The 17,975-nt window shown below is 30.8% G+C and overlaps 1 protein-coding gene across 1 annotated transcript in view; it reads right to left on the bottom strand.

Annotated features, from left to right (window-relative positions):
- Positions 1 to 5,311, bottom strand: part of LOC136853075 (uncharacterized) — a 138,640-nt gene extending 133,329 nt beyond the window's left edge. The window contains exon 1 of the mRNA XM_067128350.1: positions 4,808 to 5,311. The gene's annotated coding sequence lies outside the window, so the exon portion shown is untranslated. The remainder of the gene's footprint in view (positions 1 to 4,807) is intronic.
- Between the last annotated feature and the right edge of the window lie 12,664 nt (positions 5,312 to 17,975).

Below are 17,975 nucleotides of genomic sequence, written 5' to 3' on the forward strand. Positions count from 1 at the left end.
AATTTCTGCGTGGCCATAATATATATATATATATATATATATATATATATATATATATATATATATATATATATATATATATATATATATATATATATATATATATATATATATATCTATATATATATATATATATATATATATATATATATATGTATTTATATATATACATATATGTGTATATATGTTTATATATATACAGTATATGTATATATATTTATATATATATTATTTATGTATATTATATATGTGTACATATACATATATCTAGAAGATCTCAATCACCACACCCACACACGCTCACCGTCCGACCGTTCACCTCCTCGAGAGGAACCCCTTAAGTAAAGTCCTCGTTAAATAGCCTCACGATAACGCATGAATCAAGACATGGGGGGCGGGGGGGGTGGTGGTGGGAAACGATCTTATCGATTCATCCTCTTCAGGAGGGGATGAATATCATTAAGAGCGCGCTCTTTCAGAAAGACACTTCTTGGAGATGAGTGTCAGACAGAGAGAGAGAGAGAGAGAGAGAGAGAGAGAGAGAGAGAGAGAGAGAGAGAGAGAGAGAGACTGACATATAGACAGGGAGAGAGACAGAGACAGAGAGACGGACATATAGACAGAGAGAGACACACAAAGGGGAAAAACAGAGACAGAGAGACGGACAGATAGACAGAGAGAGAGACACACACACACAGAGAAATAGAGACAGAGAGAGAGACAGGGAAAGGGACAGAGAGACGGGCAGATAGACAGACGGGGCTTGAATGAGGCTGTGCCGATTTCTTTGCTTGTTGGCGATCGAGCTGGATTGGGTATGTATTTATTTCAGTGGGATTCTTCAGTGTATTATTATTGTTTTTTTTTTTTTTTTTACTTTTGCTATTATCGTCTTTTTAGGCGTTACTATTATTATCATTTTTTTATTTCTTTCTTCTCAGTTTATTTTTCGTCATGTTTATTTCTCCCATCATTACTGTCATTGTTATTTTCGTGTATAGGTTATACTTGTAGTTGTTATTTTTATTTTTTATCAGTATTATTCATGTTAATGTGAATATTATTACTGTGTTAATTATGGTATTATTATTATTATTATCACTATTATTATTATTATTATTATTATTATTATTATTATTGTACTATTTTCTACTACTACTATTATTATTATTATTATTATTATTATTATTATTATTATTATTATTATTATTATTATTATTATTATTATTATTATTATTATACCTTCTGATTGCACTTATTATTATGCTGTTATTAAACTCCCAGAAATACAAGTTGGCGTTGTTTATAACCTTTTGCATTTTTGTAGACTAAAATAACCATCCGCGTGCGCACGCTCGTACTTAAATTTTGTGTGAATCTGTAGAATTATGATAGCCTATACTAATTTTGACATATTTACGAAAGGTTGAATTTTCTCATTTGTTCTTTTTAAACGGTTGTTGTGCATTGTTATTATTATTATTATAGTTATTATTATTATTATTATTATTATTATTATTATTATTATTATTATTATTATTATTATTATTATTTGCTCCGCATTGTCTACTTTCATGCTGCACAGGCCTACGGAAACCGAATGATAAATAGATTAATAATAACAGTAGTAATAAAATATCAGTTATAGATTGATAAATATAGTGGTAATAAGGTATCAGTTATAGATTGATAAAAATAGCTGTAAAAAGATATCAGTTATAGAGTGATATAAATAATGGTAATAAGATATCGGTTATAGACTGATAAAAATAGTGGTAATAAGATATCAGTAATAGATTGATTAAAAAATAGTAATAAGGTATTAGTTATAGACTGATAAAAATAGTTGTAAAACGATATCAACTATAGACTGATAAAACTAGTGGTAATAAGATATCAGCTATAGACTGATAAAAATAGTGGTAATAAGATATCAGTTACGATTGATAAAAATAGTGGTAATAAGATATCACTTATTGACTGATAAAAATAGTGGTAATAAGGTATCACTTATATAATAACGGTGACAAAACAACGGCAATAGGGATGGTGTCAGTTATAATGGTAATATTAATAATTATTATTTATTATTTTTATAGTTTTTCATTTTTTTAGCTTTTTAATATTGAGGGTTTTAAGAATATTTTACCATCGGTAAAATTATGGATTATTTTTCTTCTGTTTTATTTATGCAAAATAGAGCCAAAAAAGTATATTTAAATTACGCATTACTGTTATATAAATATTATGTAAAATACTTGACCGCGGCGTATGTATTTTAGAATAAATTTACATATCTGAGCTTAAATATTTTTATTCCGAAAGTTCGAGGACTATTTTGCATTGTAGATGGAGTGAGACGAACTGAAAGATAAATTTTTATATTATATATGTATCTAGACGTATTTTATTTGCTTATGAACACTTTGACGATTTCCTGAAGTCTTGTTTTACATTGGGACTTTATTTAATTTTTTTAATTTCTTTTTATTATGAGAATTAAGGCCAAATTAGATTGAGAGTGACAGTGATGACCACGAATAATAATACTGTAAATTTTAACGATACCTGTGATTATAATGATAGTTATAATGATGTCATTATAAGTGGTAGCACAAGTAATGAAAATATTCATGATGATGGAAATAATATGAATTAGGATTATAATTTTCGTGGTTCCGTTATGATCATTTAGAAGCTGTAACGAGAGTGGTAATGATAATATTTTTAATAACTTGGATTCCGATTGTGGTTGTGATAAGATTATGAGATTTAAGCAGTAACGACAATAGCAGTTATACTGATAATGAAGATGGCCTAATAATAATAATAATAATAATAATAATAATAATAATAATAATAATGATGATGATGATGATGATGATAATAATAATAATAATAATGACGATGATGGTGATAATAATAATAATAATAATAATAATAATAATAATAATAATAATAATAATAATAATAATCATGCATGCTGCCATTCTGACGACGTCGATATAACAAGAAGATTTAAATACGAAATAAAGCAGTATTTGAGATTCAGGAAGTAAGATTTCTTATCTTGAAATATATTAAAAAAAAGTCAATCACTTGGCCATAACGCTTAGCCGCTAAATACCGCAGTAGATTACTCTTTCATCAAGCTGATACTTCGATGTATTTATCGTACAGAAGTTTACACACGACGCATATATATGCGGAATATATGTATGTATGTGTGTATGTTTATATATATATATATATATATATATATATATATATATATATATATATATATATATATATATATATATATATATATATATATATATATAATATAATATAATATAAATACATATATAATGCATATATATATACATATATAATACGTACATACACATATATAATGTTTCTCCAAAAATTATTACCAACATATTTACTGAAACATCGGTTCTCCGATGTACATTAATATATGAAGAAAAATTAAATATTATTGATACTTTTTAATAAAGATTCCAGCAGCAAACGCAGCATGATGATAATAATTATAATAATAATAACAATGAATAAATTATTTTTCATGTCAAGACACCAGCACCAAACGAAACAATATAATTATTGTCCGCACATGAAAATAACACTAAAGATAATGGCAAAATTATTAACACGGACAAAGCAGTCATTAACAATACCGATGATGACAGTAGGCTAATAATAACGATAATAGCGACGGCAACAAAGATAATAAGTAAACAAGGACAATGATATTCAATTTGAATAGAAAGAAATTTGAACGGGAATTGACCGAAAGTATAAATCATTGCGAATTGATTTGTATATTGTTAAATCGTATATTAGTTTATTAGTTAAACTTCCTTTCAGGCCTTAGTGATTCACGCGAATATTTTTCAAGCTAATAATTTTTTTTTCTAATAATGCATACCCATTATTTTCAGTTATTAATTCTTGTTTGCGATATGGTTGCATTCTTGTGCATATTGATGGTCTACTTGTATATGTATATATATATATATATATATATATATATATATATATATATATATATATATATATATATATATATATATATATATATATATAATTTGTACTTATATTCCTCAAGCTAACACTGACATGGCTGTGTTCAATTGCAGTATATTTTTTATACAAGTAGCCTGTTTTTATCCACACACGGTTTATAAATAAATATATATATATATATATATATATATATATATATATATATATATATATATATATATATGTATGTATATACATATATATATATATATATATATATATATATATATATATATATATATATATATATATATATATATATATATATATATACTGTATATATTTATATATATAGATGATAGATAAGTTGCATGCAGGCTTATGTAAATATTGTAGCATGTCAAGAATGCTTTCGCCGGTAGGCTATATAATGACTTTGTTAAATATATCACAAGATTTATTTATTCACACGTACATATATATATATATAGATATAGCCTATATATTAATGAATGCTTTTATTTGGTCACAGTTGCCACCGATGTTAAAAATTCAGGTTTTTTTTCATGATGGCGGTACTTTATGATATATTATAATACCACTAAAGGGCATTTTAAATTTCCTAATTTTCTGCTGGGAATAACAGCGTGAACAAGATTTATTTCTTGTTTATATTTTTCTATTTCCATTTTCGCATTTTTAAATATTTCTCAAGATGGACATAACATGTTTTAGCGATATTGGCAAAAGTACAGAATAACGTTCCTTACAAAAACACAAAAATGAATATTGCACTTACCGTATCTTCCTGCTGTTTCATCTCGGCTAAAATATTATCGACACTTGCTCTTCTGCGCTCATCTCCGTCTCTCCTTCTCTATCTCTCCCTCTCTTTCTCTCTCCGTTGTTCAAGCACGTGTTGTCATATCACTTGGCCACGAACGCTAAATCTCTCAGTCCGCTGTAGTCCCGAGCGCTGTCGCTTTGCCTAATTTTAAATGTCGCTTCACACGTGTAGGCCGGAAAATGGTCACTGTTTTGGAAAAGAGATTTTTTTAAGCGTCTTTAGAATATTTACGTATATTTTGGGGGGATTGGGAGAGAGCGCTAACATCGAAACACAAGTCTCTTATGGGATAACACACTTTGAAATGTCTGCCTGGTGCGCTAGTGATCCACAACGTCTCGCACTGATATATTCTCTTTCGTCTGTCTCTATTCCCGTCTCTCTCTCTTTCTCTCTCTCTCCCTGTCTCGCCGTCTCTCTTTCCTTGCCTTGCGGGTCAAGCCTCTTGTCAACACTGGGGACGACAATTAGAGTTCATTTATTTATCCCCCAAATGCCCAACGCACAGACACACACCAGATCTGCGCTACCGACAACCCCCGACATTTTGCACATCTCCGCCACGCCCCTTATTACCCGCTGGCCAATCAGGGCGCCCCGGACGCCGGGGCTTGGAATTTAATACGCCGTCGACCAATGAGCGTCCGTGGCCACGCCCACCGACTGCTACAGTAGCGTGTACTGGCGGAAAACAACACAGTTACTGTCCTGTTGCCTGGGAAGTAACGCCTCATAGGCCCGGCTCTGCGAGTAAATGATTTTATCAATGACTGACTCGAAAGGAGGCCTATGAATGTTGCCTGTTTCACAGCCTATGAACTTTTGTTTATTAACGTTTTATGGGTGACACTTTTTTCCTTGTTTAGCCGAAAGCTTGACAGTTCTATTATTGTTTAACTTGAAAACTGATACATCAATCTATATATTTTTATATTTTCAAAATATCAATACTTGAAAGGCCGTGTAGAATTCGCCAAGGGCCACAAAGGAAAGAAAACGAAAATATGAAACATATCGTAATGCATTTTTCCCCCCTTTTTATTATCAAGGTGAGGGAAAAAATCGAGAATTAATTAACACTGAAATCGCAAAATAATTAATTGGCCGAATAGAAAAAAAATAAACAACGAACTATTTTGAAAAAAGAGAGTTGAACAAAGGGATTTTTCTCCTCTTTTTCATCTGAGAAGCGACTTTTATTGGGCGATCCTTGGCTTACATAAAACACTCCTAGATGCAAACCAGCCTCGGGGAAAAAAAATACAAATAAAAAAAGTCACTTAAATATTTTTCATTAGAAAAAAATACCGCCGTAAAAATATCACAACAAAGTACAGATAATCAGCGCCAGATACTTTGTAGCAAGAAGTTTTTTTTTAATTCTTTTTTTATTTCCCTAAGCGACAAAAAGCGACACTTTTCATCATTCGATTGTTTTTCCTCTTAGAACGACAACGGTGACTTTTAAATACTTTTAATTGGCGATGCAAAATTCTCATTATTTGTAAAAAAAAAAAAAGGAAGGAAAATGTTTTTAGTCACTTAAAGGATTGGTAGAGTTGCTGTTGTTGTTTTTGTTGTTTTCGTTGTTCTCGTTTTGCTGTTGTGGTCACTTGTGATTTGTTGTTGTTATTAGCTTCAGTTCGGTTAGTACTTTTTCTCTTTCATTATATTCGAACTCTCTCTCTCTCTCTCTCTCTCTCTCTCTCTTACATTGCTTTGGTTTGATATGTAGCTCTCTATCTCTGCATTAAATCGGTTTTATTCTCTCTCTCTCTCTCTCTCTCTCTCTCTCATATAACATTACCATGATTTTATTTCTTCTCTCTCTCTCTCTCTCTCTCTCTCTCTCTCTCTCTCTCTCTCTCTCCAATTACTGTGGTTTGATGTGAAGCTCTTTATCTAAGCAGTATTTCGGTCTCTCTCTCTCTCTCTCTCTCTCTCTCTCTCTCTCTCTCTCTCTCTCTCTCTCTCTCTCTCTCACACAAGACAGCATGACTCTCTTATTTTCTCTCTCTCTCTCTCTCTCTCTCTCTCTCTCTCTCTCTCCCTTTTTCCATCTTTTTCTACACTCCCTATTAAAGTAGCCTCCTTATCTTCTGCATTTGATCTTTTGATCACCCTCCTTCTATTGCATTATATCATTATCATCACCCTTCTCCACTTCCATCGTCATTGTTATGGACTATCATAGTATCGTTAGCTTAATTTTTTGTACTTTCAGCTTTATGTCGTTTCTAAGGTTTTTCTCAAAAGGTTCTACTTCCTTTTGCTAAAGGCAGTGGCTTCACAGATATGCAGACCAGTAACAGTTTCTTCAATAGTCGTTCTTTGATTTGCCAATAGCAGATGAAACCTTTGTGAAGCACACTTCCGTATTATCAGCTGTTTCATGCCATTACTCAGAAGTGGCTGATGCTGTGGAAGTTTTCTGCACAGTGGGTTCGTTCTTGATTCAACAGACAAAGATTATTGAAAAAGTCACTAGGGTTTCTTCAAGTCTATATATATATATATATATATATATATATATATATATATATATATATATAGATGCTCGTGTGTGTGTGTCCATTTGTATGTACATATATATATATATATATATATATATATATATATATATATATATATATATATATATATATATATATATATATATATATTATATATATATATGTATATATATATATATATATATATATGTATATATATATATATATATATATATATATATATATATATACATATATATATATATATATATATATATATATATATATATATATATATATATATATATATATATATATATATATATATATATATATATATAATATACATACACACACACAAACACACACACACACACATAAATAGACATGGGTATAGCGAACTCATCCCAAAGTACTATCCTCCAAGGGGAGAATTAGCGTTCCTATAGCTTCGAAATCCACGTAAACAATTATTTTGCCACTACCCTTTTGTTCTTATTTAGCATCCTACGTGTGTTACGCGACTGGATCCCAGTCTAAGATAGTGTCTTATTTAATTAACTCTTTGGGTTCATTTTCTAGTTGTTCTGATGACCTGAGTTCGAACCCTTATGAGTATTTGTCGAAGGGTGTTATCTCATTTTCCCTAGCTATTATATTTTCACGATTATTTAGTCTTTTATGCACCCAATATCCTCGTAGCCTACTAGTTATTACTAAAACTACTGTTTTTTTATAGTGTTCTGTAAAAGAAAACTTCTGAGATGGCTATTTTCTGTCCGTCCCCAGATCTTGAAAACTACTGAGGCTAGAGGGCTGCAAACTAGTATGCTGATCATCCACCCTCCAATCATCAAACATACCTAATTGCACCCTTCTTGCCTGAGTAGTTTTTATTTTACTTAAGGTTAAAGTTAGCTATGATCGTGCGTCTGGCGCAGTCATGGGCCGGGTCTGAGAGTTTTATGGGCGGTGTCTGAGAGTTTCATACAGCATTATACGTTGTATAGAAAACTTTTACTTGTTAGCCGAAGAAACTCTTATGTTTTTTTATAATTTAGTTGTACCAACTATTTTTGTTTTAGTAATTTTGATACTAGTAGTAGTAGATATATCACAATTAGGTTATGTTTTTGGTTGGATTTGTTCGTCCTTTTGCCTAGTTTATTTGTGTGTTTGCTAAAAGTATTATAGAAAATACCTAAGTGATTACATTTCTGGAAAGATATTATTATTATTATTATTATTATTATTATTATTATTATTATTATTATTATTATTATTATTATTATTATTATTTCAGTAAATGAAACCTATTTACATGGAACAAGCACACCAAAGGGGCCACTGACCTGAAATTCAAGCTTCCAAAGAATGTTGGTTTCAACCTCCCACCGCAGACCCCACACTACAGCAGTAACTGATCATGATACAGAGCCAGCGATTTTTCATCGCCCTGGGGGAGACGCGAACCCACATCTGAGTTGCATTCCACGACACTATAACCACCTTGGCCAAACAATTGATTATCTTTTGGGAGGGATAGGATTGGGATTGGTTTTGATTCTTCAGCCTTGGCTGAGGTTTGGCGGCTCCGAACGCCCTTGTAATTATTCTCTTAATCCTTTAAGCACGATTTTCATCATTTAAATCACCGTCATCTTCATTATTATTATCAGAACCGTAATCATTTTCATTACTCTATCATTGCGTCATCAGCATTGGCCTAATATTTATTTACATTTAATATCTTTATATTATCGCCACTACTACCAATATTTGTATATACTGTTCTCATCAGTAGCGCTGACTGCTGTAATTAATAACATAGCTTCTTTACTGTCTCTCCTCCTACTGTTAATACAGTCATTAACACTGACTGCTGTAATTAATGACATAGCTTCTTTACTGTCTCTCCTCCTACTGTTAATACAGTCATTAACACTGACTGCTGTAATTAATAACATAGCTTCTTTACTGTCTCTCCTCCTACTGTTAATACAGTCATTAACACTGACTGCTGTAATTAATGACATAGCTTCTTTACTGTCTCTCCTCCTACTGTTAATACAGTCATTAACACTGACTGCTGTAATTAATAACATAGCTTCTTTACTGTCTCTCCTCCTACTGTTAATACAGTCATTAACGTTGGCTTAACCAATTTCTACCATTATATGTATACCATATGTATCAGTATTTTTCATATAAATTTCATTATTATTTTTATTCGCAGTAATAAGAGTATTTTAAAGATTCTGCTAGTCATTTTCTTTTATTAAACTGAATTTTCTACCTGCTTTTGTATTTGAATATGGCCATGAGCTGAGATAAAATACAGGATTATTGTTATTGCTATTATTATATATGTATATGTATATATATATATATATATATATATATATATATATATATATATATATATATATATATATGTGTGTGTGTGTGTGTGTGTGTATTTATGTGTATATATGTATGTATATATATAAATATAAATATATATATATATATATATATATATATATATATATATATATATATATATATATATATATATATATATATATATATATATATATATATTGTTCAACATATTTGTTGTGATTGCCAAGTTAGTACATCATATTTTTAAACAGTTCAGTAGAGGCCTCAAGTTATCAGCTCCCCGTAAGGGGGCATAGCGCCGTCAGTGCACCTAATGTGGTGCACTGTAGGCTTTACTAAAGGTTCTTCGCAGTCTGCCTTCGGCCCCTAACTGCAACCCCTTTCGTTCCTTTTTCTGTACCTCCTTTCATAGTCTCTTTCTTCCATCTTACTTTCCAGCCTCTCCTAACAATTGGTTCATAGTGCAGCTGCGAGGTTTTCCTCCTGTTATACGCCTTTCAAACCTTTCTACTGTCAGTTTCCATTTCAGCGCTGAATGACCTCATAGGTGCCAGTGCTTGGCCATTGGCCTAAATTCTTTATTCAATTCGATTCAATTTATCAACTGGTAATGTGAAGTAGATACATATTCCTCCCTTCGAGAAATTGAACCGGATTTCATATTACCCTCCCATTATTCAACCCTCTGATTACCTAAAATTATGAATTATAATTCTTGCAGCGCGTACTACGTTTATTGAATAAAACGCTAATTTACATATAATTTCAAAATATGTGGAAAAATTAATATCAAAAACTGGTAATTTTATGAAAATCACTTATACAGTAATTCAGACTGCAAAACCAAGCATCAAATAAGGCGAAGATTCAAAGGGGCTTGTTTTCGAATCAACCTGAAAGATTAATAATCGAAAATTGATTAAGTTTTATCTATATTACTCAAGATATTAAGTGACGACTCTGAATTGCTAGCTCTGTGAACAAGAAAAAATCATGTTATTATTATTATTATTATTATTATTATTATTATTATTATTATTATTATTATTATTATTGTCGTTGTTTTTGTTGCTTATATTATATATGTTTATATAGTAATTTACTTAAACTTTGTATTTCTGCAGTGGCTTTTTTTTCTAAACCAGCCAAAACAGACAGGAAGAATGTGATTTTACTGATGGAAAGGTTTTATTCTTGTTATTGTTGTTGTTTAACTAATATTATTATTATTCCATTGAAAAGAGGTCTACATCCAAGAACCTGAAGATGGACAGTTGTCCGAAATGCTGTTAGCATAAGAATTTGAATAAAGACGAGAAGAAAATGTAAAAAATTATTATTATTATTATTATTATTATTATTATTATTATTATTATTATTATTATTATTATTATTGGTTTTGTTGTGAGTTTCTGTTTATGATGTTCATGCAAAAAGATGTGTATCTGGTAAACATAAACAAAATTTCTGTTTCAAGAAGATAATCTGGAATCTTATGGGGTAACTTGCAACCACTTCAAGTAACATAAACATAATTCCCAATCCGCAGACGTCTTCTCTTGCCTTCTAAGTCTGGTTTAATTTACTAATAATCACCGCTTTCAGAAGAATTCTCAAGCTTCATATCTAAACTTGTGTTTCTGCAGACCTCTAAACCTAACCTTGTAAAGATTTTCCAAACCTGGATTTCTAGACAATTTTCAACCTGTCTTTTTAAAGGAATTTTAGAGCTAATGTTCAGTATCATTGTCAAGCCTGACTTTTTTTAGACTTGTAAACCTGATAGTCTCATTTCCAAGCATGACTCTCTTTAAACTTGTAAACATGATAGTATCATTTTCAAGCCTGACTCCCTTTAGACTTGCAAACCTAATAGTCTCATTTTCAAGCCTGAATCTCTTTAGACTTGCAAACCTGATAGTATCTTTTTCGAGCCTGACTCTCTTTAGACTTGTCAACCTGATAGTATCATTTTCAAGCCTGACTCTCTTTAGACTTATCAACCTGATAGTCTCATTTTCAAGCCTGACTCTCTTTAGACTTGCAAACCTGATAGTATCTTTATCAAGCCTGACTCTCTTTAGACTTGTCAACCTGATAGTATCATTTGCAAGCCTGACTTTCTTTAGACTTGTCAACCTGATAGTATCATTTGCAAGCCTGACTCTCTTTAGACTTGTCAACCTGATAGTATCATTTGCAAGCCTGACTCTCTTTAGACTTGTCAGCCTGATAGCATCATTTGCAAGCCTGACTCTCTTTAGACTTGTCAACCTGATAGTATCATTTGCAAGCCTGACTCTCTTTAGACTTGCAAACCTGATAATATCATTTGCAAGCCTGACTCTCTTTAGACTTGCAAACCTGATAGTATCATTTGCAAGCCTGACTCTCTTTAGATTTGCAAATCTGATAGTATCATTTGCAAGCCTGACTTTCTTTAGACTTGTCAACCTGATAGTCTCATTTGTAAGCCTGACTTTCTTTAGACTTGTAAACCCGATAGTCTCATTTTCAAGCCTGACTCTCTTTAGACTTGCAAACCTGATAGTCTCATTTTCAAGCCTGACTTTCTTTAGACTTGTAAAACTGATAGTCTCTTTTCCAAGCCTGACTCTCGTTAGACTTGTCAACCTGATAGTATCATTTGCAAGCCTGACTTTCTTTAGACTTGTCAACCTGATAGTCTCATTTTCAAGCCTGACTCTCTTTAGACTTGTCAACCTGATAGTATCATTTGCAAGCCTGACTCTCTTTAGACTTGTCAACCTGATAGTATCATTTGCAAGCCTGACTCTCTTTAGACTTGTCAACCTGATAGTATCCTTTGCAAGCCTGACTCTCTTTAGACTTGTCAACCTGATAGTCTCATTTCCAAGCATGACTTTCTTTAGACTTGTAAACCCGATAGTCTCATTTTCAAGCCTGACTCTCTTTAGACTTGTAAACCTGATAGTCTTATCTTTAAGCCTGACTTTCTTTAGACTTGCAAACCTGATAGTCTCTGTTCCAAGCCTGACTCTCTTTAGACTTGTAAACCTGATAGTCTCATTTTCAAGCCTGACTTTCTTTAGACTTGTCAACCTGATAGTCTCATTTTCAAGCCTGACTTTCTTTAGACTTGTAAACCTGATAGTCTCTTTTCCAAGCCTGACTCTCTTTAGACTTGTCAACCTGATAGTATTATTTGCAAGCCTGACTCTCTTTAGACTTGCAAACCTGTTAGTATCATTTTCAAGCCTGACTCTCTTTAGACTTGTCAACCTGATAGTATTATTTTCAATCCTGACTTTCTTTAGACTTGTCAAGCTGCTAGTATCATTTGCAAGCCTGACTCTCTTTAGACTTGCAAACCTGATAGTATAATTTTCAAGCCTGACTCTTTAGACTTGTCAGCCTGATAGTATCATTTTCAAGCCTGACTCTCTTTAGACTTGTAAACCTGATAGTATTATCTTTAAGCCTGACTTGCTTTAGATTTGTAAACCTGATCGTATCATTTTCAAGCCTGACTCTCTTTAGACTTGTCAACCTGATTTCCTTGTCCTTATTCCTTGTTGCCTTTTCTAAACCTTACTTCAGGTAGGTTTCTGTGTCCTACTTGTAGCAGGTCTGACTTGGACCATCGACGGATGGTTTCTTGTTTGTCACTTTATCATAAGTTGCATCTCAACAGAGATCTTTCACATTCACAATTGATCCTTGATCCTCTCTTCCTGCCCAGATCAACCATGTTCACTGAACAGCAGCATCCAACATGCAGTAAATGTTTAGCCTCACTGTCGAACTTCTCAGTTCCAGAGGTCCTTTATTCCTCACACCGTTGGACTGTGGAACAGTCTCCCTGAGGATGTCGTGCAACTGGAAATTGAGAAGTTCAAGGGAAGGTGCAATGCATTACTACCCTAATACTATTCTCCTTGCATTTTAATACTTTTTTATCTGTTTGTTAATTTATTAATTTATTTTTATTTTCTTTTTAATAATTAGGATCTCTTCTTTCTGTTTTCCCTTTACCCCCTCTTACTTCTTCCTAATGAACACCATAATATTATTTGGAAGCTTGAATTTCAAGTCAGTGGCCCCTTTGTGGGCTTGTTCCATATGAATAAGTTTCATCTACTGTATAATAATAATAATAATAATAATAATAATAATAATAATAATAATAATAATAATAATAATAATAATATAATAATAATAATAATAATAATAATAATAATAATAATAATAATAATAATAATAATAATAAACTAGATGCCGAAGTAGCTCCAGGACTCATGCAGAAGACTGTGCTACTAGAAACAGCGCACATGGTGAGAAAATTGATGGACTCCTAAGGAGGCAGGATGACACCCGGATCCCCACGCTACAAAAACCACCCAGTCGAATAAGATGACTGTGATTGAAAAAAAAAAAAATAATAAAAGTCATAGTCTTTTTAAGTTTGAATACAACTCACCTTCTCGTTACTGATTTTACAGCTTTTAAGACCAGAAATCCTTAGTCTTTATTATATATATATATATATATATATATATATATATATATATATATATATATATATATATATATATATATATATATATATATATATATATATATATATATAATATAATATATATATATATATATATATATATAGATATATATATATATATATATATATATATATATATATATATATATATATATATATATATATATATATATATATATATATATATATATATATATTTTAATATGTCTGTATGTATGTGTACTTAATTTTTGTTTGCGGAGAGAAAGAGAAAGAGACTAGAAGATATTGTTTAAAAAGTAATCCAAAATTTTTTTTTTAGAAAACTGTAATTAACATTATTATTCATTGTTGTAGCTTCAGATTAATCTGTAAAACAGAGGTTATTTCAAAGGTTACTCTTCAAACAATTCTGACGACAGTTTAAAAAATAATTTCAAAGATGATTTCATATTTTCAAATAAAACAAACTCGCAAATTAACTGTTATTAATTGAAAGGTTACTTTCAAAATAAGTTTTCAAATAATTAATTTTAATTTTTTCATAAGTTTTCTAATTATAATTTTTAATAAATACTTCCAGTTTTCATAAAAAAAAATTACTGTGCAAATTAAATATTTCATGGTTGCTTTCAAAAATTTGTTGAAGGCATTTTGAAATAATTTTAAATAATTTAAATGAATTCGAGGGTTATATATACTTTAAGAAATTATGCTCAAGATAATTTTTTTATTCCTTTTTTAATTATTTCATACTTTATAAAAATGCACATGTAAATAAACATGCATTTATTTCATGAACTATTTTCTCATATATCGATAAAATTATAAAAGGAAAATGATTTTATGACTGTGTCATGTTTTGGCAAAATATTAAATTAATGTGTAAACTAAAACTGTTTTGTGATTTACTTTAGCAGTTCTTCAAAAAATTTGCCGTGCAAGTAACTTGTATGAACATACAAAGGAACAAATAATATACCAGATACTTTAAAATTATTCAATTGCATTATTAGCATATGATCATACAAAGGAATACAGGATTTTAAGGGTGTCTTTCACAGTAATTCTCAATGCAACTTACACAAGTAAAAAATGCGCCGAAGTTTCTTCCCCGCAATCGAGTTTTCTGTACAGCTTATAAGCAATGCCACTGAAAATTGATCTATCTTTCGGTGGTCTTGGTATAATGCTGTACGAGCTGCCCATGAAACTTTAAATTTGGCCTGTCCTATATCGTCAACTAACTTTAACCTTGAAATTGATAAAAACTAGAAACTGAATGTGATTGGAGGGTGGATGATCAACATACCAAATTGCAGCCCTGGCCTCAGATAAGATTTGAGGGCAGATAGAAAAAAGTGCGGATATATACAGAAAATATATAAATATTGCTTTTAAAATAATATTAACCTATATATATTGTTATTAATTCATCATTTAATAAGAAGAATAAAGTACACAGATTTTATTTATAAATAAAAATATATAATCGGTAATTGGATGAAATATATTGAAATATAATTATGAATATATAAATCAAGATATATGTATATATATATATATATATATATATATATATATATATATATATATATATATATATATATATATATATATATATATATGAATTTTGTGTGTTGTGACATTTTTATACACACATTTTTATATTCACAAGTATTAAGCCAAAATGTCATTTAATACCCAATTCACTCTACCTCTGGAATAACTTACACCAAAGGGGAATTATAATTGATAAGTGCTTTGCCACCAGTGGGATTCGAATCGCCGCCTGGTTGGGAAACAACATTGTACAGTGACTTTTGGCCACTAAGCTTCTCTTGTTGGTTAGTGGTCAAAAGTCACTGTAGCCTACATCGTTGTTTTCCAACCAGGGGGCGGTTCGAATCCCCTCTAGGGTGTAGGTTATTCTGGAGATATAATGAATCGGGTATTAAACGATGTTTGTGGTTTAATACTTATATATATATATATATATATATATATATATATATATATATATATACATATATATATATTGTATATATGTACATACATATATTTATATATATACATTTATTTATATATATACATATATATATATATATATATATATATATATATATATATATATATAATATATATATATATATATATATATATATATATATATATATATATATATATATATATATATATATATATATATATATATATATATATATATATATATATATATATATATATATATATATATATATATATCACATATGTGTGTGAGTGCCAGTGTGTGTGTGTGTGTATATGCGCATGCGCGAGCACTTAAGTATAAATGGAAGGTCAGCAAAAATACAGGAACGCCTTACTGTAACAGGCAACGCGAAAAAGGAATCGAAAGGGAGAGAGAAAAAAATCGCGAGAATAAAAACGGAGCCGAACAAAGGGCGAGAATAAAAACGAAAGGAAACGAAAGAAAAGAATCGGGAGTCAATCCGTATTTTTTGCCAGAGGAAAACAAGAGGGGTGGAAGGGGGAGAAAAAGAGAGAGGGAGAAAAGGTAAAAGGAAAAGCAGAGGATTGGAACGCACGGACGGAAGGGGGAAAAAAAGAAAATGAGTTAATGTTCGAAAAATACGAAATGCTCGATTATCAAGATGTGAATTAATAAAAGCGACTGAAATGTTTCGTCTCTCAATTACTTTCAGTAGCTAAAGTCGTAATAAATTTATTGTTCTTGAAGTGACATAGATAATATCTCTCTCTCTCTCTCTCTCTCTCTCTCTCTCTCTCTCTCTCTCTCTCTCTCTCTCTCTCTCTCTCAGTTACTATCAGTAGCTAAAGTCGATAGTAAATTGATTGTTTTGGAAGTGACATAGATAATATCTCTCTCTCTCTCTCTCTCTCTCTCTCTCTCTCTCTCTCTCTCTCTCACAGTTACTTCCAGTAGCTAAACTAAAGTCGATAATAAATAGAGTGTTCTTGAGGTGGAATAGATAATCTCTCTCTCTCTCTCTCTCTCTCTCTCTCTCTCTCTCTCTCTCTCTCTCTCTCTCTCTCTCTCTCTCATGTTAGTTTAAGGAGGACCTTATGAATACAATAATTTATTCATTTATTCCAATTAAACAGTTGAGTAGAAGTTGTTTCATATAAATCTAATAAAATTAATCTAGAATTATTCAAAATTTTTATATAAAAAAATCATGAAGTGTTTGGAAAACATTCAGATAACATAATCAGAATTTAGGATGCAATGGTTCCAAATTTCTTTTATTCGAAAAGGATCAGAAATTGTTGGAATGTCTTAATTAACTTTCCTATAAATGTTTATATAATGCTTTGAATTTTTTCAGATATCAGAAAATTATAAAAGTGAAATGTTTTTTAAATAACATCAAGAAAATTTAATATTTACTGATGCTGAAGTTTTCCCAGTTGAAAGCGTAAGTAACAGGAAAGTGTAAGTAAAATAGCAGGTTGCAGACAAATTGTTTTTCTAGAGCTGACGATAAATATCGTCAACCGAGATCATTGCAACCAACCAGTTGTTGGATTTGAACAGCACGAGCGGCCAATCACGATTACTGCCCTAATATGGAAAACTGCAATATCTGCAAAATTTTCGAAATAGAGATGTGCCACCTATTGGGCTCGTGAAACACTAATACACAAGTTACTGCAGTTTCAGAATGATTCTTCAGTGCTTTCCACGAGTATTTACGGAGTC

This window comes from Macrobrachium rosenbergii, chromosome 26, assembly GCF_040412425.1.
Source record: "Macrobrachium rosenbergii isolate ZJJX-2024 chromosome 26, ASM4041242v1, whole genome shotgun sequence".
Lineage (NCBI taxonomy): Eukaryota > Metazoa > Arthropoda > Malacostraca > Decapoda > Palaemonidae > Macrobrachium > Macrobrachium rosenbergii.